At 36.7% G+C, this 8,879-nt stretch overlaps 1 pseudogene; it reads right to left on the reverse strand.

Annotated features, from left to right (window-relative positions):
* Nucleotides 1-3,704: 3,704 nt before the first annotated feature.
* Nucleotides 3,705-6,530, reverse strand: LOC102803218 (uncharacterized; annotated as a pseudogene).
* Between the last annotated feature and the right edge of the window lie 2,349 nt (nucleotides 6,531-8,879).

Raw genomic sequence — 8,879 nt, forward strand, 5'->3', positions numbered from 1 at the left:
AAATGCTGTGAAGATAATTTTACAAAAGTGTTGTAAATATATCCTTAAAATTCCATATAACGCTAACACAGAGGGTGAGCTAAGTCAACCGAGTTTAAAGTCGGCTTGTGAAAATTGCCAAATATTGGTTGCGCATTTCCAAAATGAGTTACTCATCGTTACGATCGCTACATTCTTGAGTGCTACAACTTGAAATTTTAACTTCACCAAGCAAACAATATAAAACCGTTTTGGTCTTGTAACTGAAAATGGATATTATTTTGTGATGGTTTTGGAGTTTGTTGCGACTCGACAATCCTTTAATTATAAAGAAAAATCGTGCGACATGGATATTGGCAAGAACAAATCAATAAGTGCCCGAAACGACAAGAACGAACGAGTGCCAGCACATAATTCAAAAATAGAAACGGAAAGATACCTTCTACTTGCTAGAACTGAAACAAGTTGTCAATTTGTGTATCGAATACCATTGCGGATGGATTACGTGTCTAGTATATGCCATTATATCACATGATACCGATTGTCATCCGTTATTTATCAATTTATAATTATCGAGCGCACAAGTTGTACCAATGTTATTACACAGATAAATTTGAAAACTCGCGTTTAAGAAACCAGACACCTTCTCAGAGTATATTAATTATTGTGTCCAGTAAATAGTGCACGTACTCCCCAGAACAGTGTATATTCTATGATACTACTATAATCGTACTTTTAGGCGAGTGGACTATCGTATGGAATAAACATATTATTATTACTATTTTATAATAACACAAATTATACTTGTTAATTTTGTCACCTGATGTATGCATAAATTAGTCATAATTTTATAATTAATTGCGGAACAGCGCCACGCGTTGTGAAATTGGGAGAGTAACTTATGATTGTAAACCAGTAGATATTACAGAGGAGGTAAAAATACGGAACAAAATTTGGGATGATTGTTTCACTGTGAAAGACGCTGACCATATATTTTATTGTTGTTCAGTTTTGAGCTGGATTTATTTTTAGGACGATATAGATTTTTGTAAATATTTGTTTTAAAAAACGGATGGACAATACCCGTATCGTATCGTACGCGATTGTTATTTTTTACATTATTTTGACCGCGAGATTGTATGACATTTATATTCATTTTAATCAAAGCATATTAGACTCAAGAAGACAATTTTTAAGTATGATGCAGTACGTATTGATGATCTAGATGCTGATACAAAATAAGATGTTTCTGACATGACATATTGTTTTTCCACATCTTGTATTACACAGTAAATACAATAGTATGTCCTATTAAAAACAAGTATATTAGTCCACGAGCCATACCGAAAATCATTACCAAATCAAAGGACAAAGGATGACACCACTTTTTTTTTGTAGGAGAGAACTTCTAGTTTCAGAATTTATCTTCTTGTCACGAAAAAATAATAGTTTGTGAGGTGAAATCCGCTAGAAGGCGCTTTTAGGAAAATCTTGACATTTTTTAGAATTTTTCTGAAAAGGTATCTGTTAAATGTATACTTTCAAGAAATATAAGAATTAGTACGGTATATTGCAGGAAAAGAGGTCAAATATGGCTTAATGTGTGATAATTCCAATAGAAATACCATTTTTAAATGCGATTTTCGACCGTTTTTATTTTTTTCAGCAACATCTATCCTGTTTCATTTCACTCTGATACTTCACTATTGTCTATGCCTATGGGCCATTCACAACAGTCCACTTGGAAATCAAAAACACACAACAGGGTCAGTAGTAGGAGTCAAAGTTTAAAGGGTCTGTATCAGTAAATATACCGACAGGGGATTTTATAGTGATAACCGCTTAACCTATTCACTTTCAAGTTACTTGAATTACATGGCTAGTGATTGTTAAAAGAATATTTTGTTAGTACAGTGGAATTGTTGTCTCAGGACATATGTGTATATTTGTGGATTCATGTGAATGAGTAGGGCGGCTCTACGTTTGGCTGGATGGAGAGGTGGTCCAATGATGAGGGTTGGGAGGATAATTCTGTTATATTCTTTCATTTAATTCGATAATGACAAACGTTGTGAACATAGTATACAATACTAGATGACTGAATGTCAGTGTATTGCGCTGTATTATTGTTCTATTTTTTCTATATCCAATCGTGTCTACCCATCACCAATTGTCTACTCATAAAAATGGGCCAAAATATATACAAACTTGAACATGCTGATATAGATCAATGTTGATTATTCAGAAGGAAATATAACCTTACTTCATTACAATATACCTTCACCAATGTTTGCAGCACATTATTGATCATGGAAGTAACAAAAACAGTACTTTGACATTTATCACTGTGACATTTGTTTGTCCTGTTTTTCAATTTTTAATTTTCAGTGAACGAAAAAATAGTCTATTGGACAATGCAACCTGACTAACTGGTCTCATCTAATTGCCCTCCCATTTATTACCAGTGCATTCTACCCTACTATCGTCTTTGATTGATATTTGAAACATGCACAGCAACAAATATTCATTATCTGTCGTCTGTATACCCCGCCCCTCATACAATAATCAATTGAATGTAATAATTTGTTCAAATATGCCAGTAACTTGCAGGCTCATCTGAAGTACAAATCAATGAGCCGAACATTTTGTCAGAATTTTGTAGTGTTTCAAATCTGATATTTACGTGTCATACTGTGGTGTGCTGGATAGAACTTAAATAACAATGCGAAGTAAGGTACATTTGTTGATAAACTTCTAGTTATAGATATCATAATTCTATGAATCAAATATGGCCATGTAAAAAAATGTTTCTGGTCAAGTTGTTTCTCAAAAAATTGCGTTGAGGTATTTTTTTTAGCTAAATTATCTGATAGTGAAACAATTGTGCGGGTTAAATACATTTCCTGATTAAGCTTTCATGGACATACCAAAATCAATGACCTATCATAGAAGTAGGGTGGTCAGTACCAGCTACTAAAAACATTTCACATTTTAACAGCCCTGTACGCTGAATATCTATGGATACCACCACAAAATATATAACCTCCACCATTACATTGTGGTGTACCTGAACACACCATAACAGAACAATCATCTTCATAGACGTTCCACTTCGTCTTACACAAGTACCACGTTCTGGACAGTCCGGATCACCTGGACAGTCTAGATAATGACAACTGTCACCTCTATAACCAGTTTCACAGACACAGGAATCATTTATGCAGCTACCATGATTGGAACAATGGGTATCACAGCTCATACCAGAGTAACAGGGATCACATACACAAATGCCACTATTGGGAGCAGACTCTTTCACATGAATACATGGTATATGACATTTCTCACCCATGTAGCCATCATCACAGATACACATTGGAGGTTCATATGTTTTATTGCTGGACATTAGATAACACAGCTATTTTTTTTCTTTTATGTCCCAAGTACAAGTCATACCTGCAGAGCATTATAACCGTATTACAGATTTGATACAAAAGGGCTGTGTGACCATATTTCTTTCATAATAGCATTAGTGGCATGCAGCCAGCGCCAGTAGATCGCAAAATACCTGCAGACCCAACATTACAAAATTCCCCCAAAGTTGTATCATCTCATTCGTTTAAATAATCCATATTTCTATATTTTTGTAATTTTCTATTGATACCAAATGCTTTTAAAATTCATATACAACTAATTAGTTGATATGGACAATTGATATAAACAATAGATTAGATATTACTGCTATCACTACAATCAGGTGTTCCAGGACAATCTGGTGTATTACAATCATTTCCTTTCCATCCAGAATAGCAAAAGCACTCTTGATCATTGAAATTACAGAAACCATGCTTTGAACAGCTTTCACCAACTCCTGGACAACCACGAACAGTACATGTATCCCCTGGGTGTAAAAAAATATGAATGACACTGACTCAGGGAAAGGAAAAGACATGAATTCTATTTACCTAGCCATTTATAATGTTGGTTATAGTAATTTGTTAAAGTAGCACACAATAATGTTGTATGCACAATGCAGCAACATAAAAATAAAGTAGTACCTTGAGAAATACTTACCCCACCATGCCACGTTACAGTCACATGTCTGGTTACTGTTATTGTTGTAAATGCAGCTATCATGGTTATTACATTCTTGATTAAATCCTGCATCACCATAGCATGGGTGACATGAGCAAGTGAAGTCTGGCTGTGCTGTTCCATTGACACATGGTAATTCACATGCAGCACCTATCCATCCATCATCACAATTGGTACAGGTTGGTGGATCATAGCTTCTGTCACATGTACCCCTTGCATTACAGTCTGGTTCACCAGGACAATCTGGTATATGACATCCACTGCCAACCCATCCAGTGTTGCAAATACACTGATGACCTGCTGGATTGCAATAACCATGCCCGGTGCAGGGTTCTTCGATTCCGGGACATCCCTGTTCCTCACAGTACATTCCCCTCCATCCTGCATTTAGTCCAGCTTCATGAGCACAGTCACATGTGCCATTGACACACTCTCCTCTAGAACTGCAGAAGTCATGACAACTTATACCATGCCAGCAATCATTTTTACATTTACATGTTCCACTGTTTAGTGGATCTTGTTGTCCATGCTCGGGTCCGCACTGAATCTCACAAGCAGGGCCCATCCATCCTTCAATACAATCCTGACACTCTGGTATAGCAGTACCCGTATAACATATGCCTCTATTATTGCAGTCAGGATCATCAGGACAATCAGGTTCTTCACAACCAATCCCAACCCAGCCTTCATTACACAAACATTGTCCAAGTATACAAGTACCATGACCAGTAAAATCCTCCCTATATCCTGGACATCCAGGTTCATCACAAAACGTGCCCCTGCCACCATCAAATCCACAGTCACAAGTACCATTTATACATAGAGTTGTAGACTGATTAGAACACAGCAAATCACATCCAAGACCATTGTAACATGGCTCATTGCAGTGACAAAACCAGTTGCCATTATCTGATCTTTCTGGTATTCCAAATTTACATGGTAACTCACAACCATCACCCATCCAACCAAGCTCACAATCGCATATGGAATCCTGCCCCTCATCAGGATATAGACAAGTTCCTCTTCCATGGCAGTCAGGACTGCCTGGACAATCTGGCAGATGACAACCAATTCCTTTCCAACCAGGTTGACACAAACACGCAAATGTTGCCAAGTTACAGAAACCATGATTGAAACAGTCAACACCATGTCCGGGACAACCAGGTATTTGGCAGAATTCTCCTCTATATCCAGTATCAAAATCACAGTCACACTGAGAATCGTTACATTGATCATATCCATTACATATCTCATCAAGTCCTGTACCAGTGTAGCATGCTTCACATACACATTCATAGCCATAGTTCTTGCCATTCACACAAGGTATTTCACAAGCTGCTCCAGCCTATTTACTGTAACACAAGCACTGTCTGGGGATAGTTTCCTGACATTCACCATGACCTTTTACAAACAAAAATATGAACATAAATTATAAATTCATTCATTTATTTGAGATACAACAGCGAATCGCATGAAAGTATTCGACATGTTTTTGAGCTTGAGCTGAAAAGCAACATGAAATATAACTCACCTGTACAGCTTGGTATTCCAGGGCAATCAGGTATGCTACAGTCCTGTCCGGTTCAACCAGGGTAACATATACATTTCTGAGTAACAGAGTTACAATCACCATGTGCATTACACGAAGCATCTTCTCCAGGACAACCTTTCAGTTCACAGTTTGGACCCAGCCAGGAGTTTCCAGGATGAATGTCACATTCACAGACCCAAATGTACATTTACCATTATTAGAACATTGCACATCACAGTTATATCCAGTGTAACATTTTTCACATAGACAGAAACCACTGTTCATTGGATAATGAACACCATAGGTGCATGTTTCTTCATATGAAGCACCCATGTAACCTACATCACAGTCTGTACACACTGGTGTTGTTCTTCCTGTGCTGTTACAGAAGCCACGCTCATTGCAGTCCTGTGCACAGTCCGGGATTGCACAACCATCTCCTTTCCATCCGGGATGACAGAAACATACATGTAAGGCACTGCAATCAATCCCATCTCCAGGACACCCAGGTATCTCACAAAGATCCCCTCTCCAGCCAGCAATACATTGGCATGTGTCATTTTGACAGACACTATTCCCCATACATTCACAGGTACAACCTCTTCCAAAAAAAATATTATTTTTCACCACCAACCAAGATGAAATTCTTTGCATTGCTACAGAGTACTAACTCGTTTATTTTACTAAGTTTGGGTAAATATTTGTTTAAGAGTTTTCATTACAGAGAAACTGAAATGGAAGTATGATTTGAAGTATATGTATCTTGTAATTTTAAAGCGACCATGTGTAATTTAAGTTTTGAAATGTAACAGTACTTTAGGCCGGTGGCCATATAGTGCGGAATAAAAAAAAAATAATAATAATAACCTCTTCCAGAGTAGCATGCATCACACACACAATTGCCACTATCCATGGGGAACTGGATACCATGTGTGCAAGGATCATTGCAATCAGTACCCATCCATCCATGATGGCAGTTTGTACAAACTGGTGGATTTACAGTTGTATTACAGTGTCCTTTTCCATGGCAATCAGATGTCCTTGGGCAGTCTGGTACTGTGCAAGCATCTCCAAGCCATCCATTGTAACAGACACATGCATGTGTCTCTGTGTTACATTCTCCATGTCCCGTGCAATCAATATCATCTCCGGGACATCCTGGAACACCACAAACTTCACCTCTCCAACCAACATCACAGACACATGAATTGTTAATAATATGACCATTAAATGAGCACTCCACATCACACCCCGATCCAACCCATCCAGGATGGCAGACACATATACCATCCATTGGCTGATGGATACCATGAATGCATTGTATTGTAATGCTGCCTCCACTGCCCCCACTGTCACCAGTCTTATCCTGGATTAGTATCGGTAACTATTAGCTGTCATGTTAACATCTATTTCTAATTCGTGTACATCAATCTCAAGAATACCACCATCTGTATCAGAATAGACACAAAGTTATTATTTCTATTGTTCATAACAGTTTATATTTGTTATTATTGATATTGGTCATTATTACTACATGACAAGTTATGACTTGTAATTGTGGGCATAGACACGAGTAGAGTTTGGCCATTACTGATTGATTATGATAGGTATATATTATGACACTCATTGGCATAGGTTACCATCATGGGTCATTCATTATATGTATTGGCATAATTGGTATATGTTATTACTGTGAGTTGGTTATTTTTTGTATTGGTCATAACTGGTATAGGTTGTCACCGTTGATTGGCCATTATATGTATTGGTCATAATTGGTATATGTCATTACTGTGGATTGACCATTATATGCATAGGTCATAATTGGTATATGTAATTACTGTGGGTTGGTCATTTTTTGTATTGGTCATAACTGGTATAGGTTGTCACCGTTGATTGGCCATTATATGTATTAGCCATAATTGGTATAGGTTAATACTGTGGGTTGGTTATTTTTTTAATTGGTCATAACTGGTACAGGTTGTCACTGTTGATTGACCATTATATGTATTGGTCATAATTGGTATATGTTATTACTGTGGGTTGGTCATTTTTTGCATTGGTCATAACTGGTGTAGGTTGTAACTGTTGATTGGCCATTGTATGTATTTGTCATTATTGGTGAAGGATATTACTGAGGATTGGCTAGTTTATGTATTGGTCATAACTGGTATAGTTTGTCAATGTGGGTTGGGCATTATATGTATTGGTCATTATTGGTATAGGTTATTACTGTGGGTTGGCCAGAATATGTATTGATCATTATTGGTATAGGTTATTACTGTGGGTTGGCCAGTATATGTATTGGTCATAACTGGTACAGGTTGTCATTGTAGGTTGGGCATTATATGTATTGGTCATTGTTGGTATAGGTTATTACTGTGGATTGGTCATTTTTTGTATTGGTCATAACTGGTATAGGTTATCACTATGGATTGGCCATTATATGTATTGATCATCATTGGTATATGTTATTACTATGGGTTGGACATTATATGTATTGGTCATAATTGGTATATGTAATTACTGTGGATTGGCCATTATATATATTGGTCATTATTGGTATAGGTTATTACTATGGGTTGGCCAGTATATGTATTGGTCATAACTGGTATAGGTTGTCATTGTTGATTGGCCATTATATGTATTGGTCATAATTGGTATAAGTTATTACAGTGGGTTGGCCATTATATGTATTGGTCTTAATTGGTATATGTTATTACAGTGGGTTGGTCATTTTTTGTATTGGTCATAACTGGTATAGGTTGTCACTGCTGATTGGCCATTATGTGTATTGGTCATAATTGGTAAAGCTTATTACCGTGGGACGGAAAGTATATTTTTTGGTCATTATTGGTATATGTTATTACAGTGGGTTGGCCATTATATGTATTGGTCATTATTAGTATATGTTATTACTGTGGGATGGCCAGTATATGTAATGGTTATCATTGGTATATGTTATTACTATGGGTTGGACAGTATATGTATAGGTCATTATTGGTAAAGATTAATACTGTGAGTTGGTCAGTATATGTATTGGTCATAACTGGTAAAGGTTGTCACTATGGATTGGCCATTATATGTATTGGTCATAATTGGTATATGTTATTACTACGGGTTGGACATTATATGTATTGGTCATAATTGGTATATGTAATTACTGTGGGATGGTCATTTTGTGTATTGGTCATAACTGGTAAAGTTTATTACTGTGGATTGGCCATTATATGTATTGGTCATAATTGGTATGTATATGTTATTACTATGGGTTGGACAT

This window comes from Saccoglossus kowalevskii, chromosome 14, assembly GCF_978046115.1.
Source record: "Saccoglossus kowalevskii chromosome 14, keSacKowa6.1, whole genome shotgun sequence".
In the NCBI taxonomy this organism is placed as follows: Eukaryota; Metazoa; Hemichordata; class Enteropneusta; family Harrimaniidae; genus Saccoglossus; species Saccoglossus kowalevskii.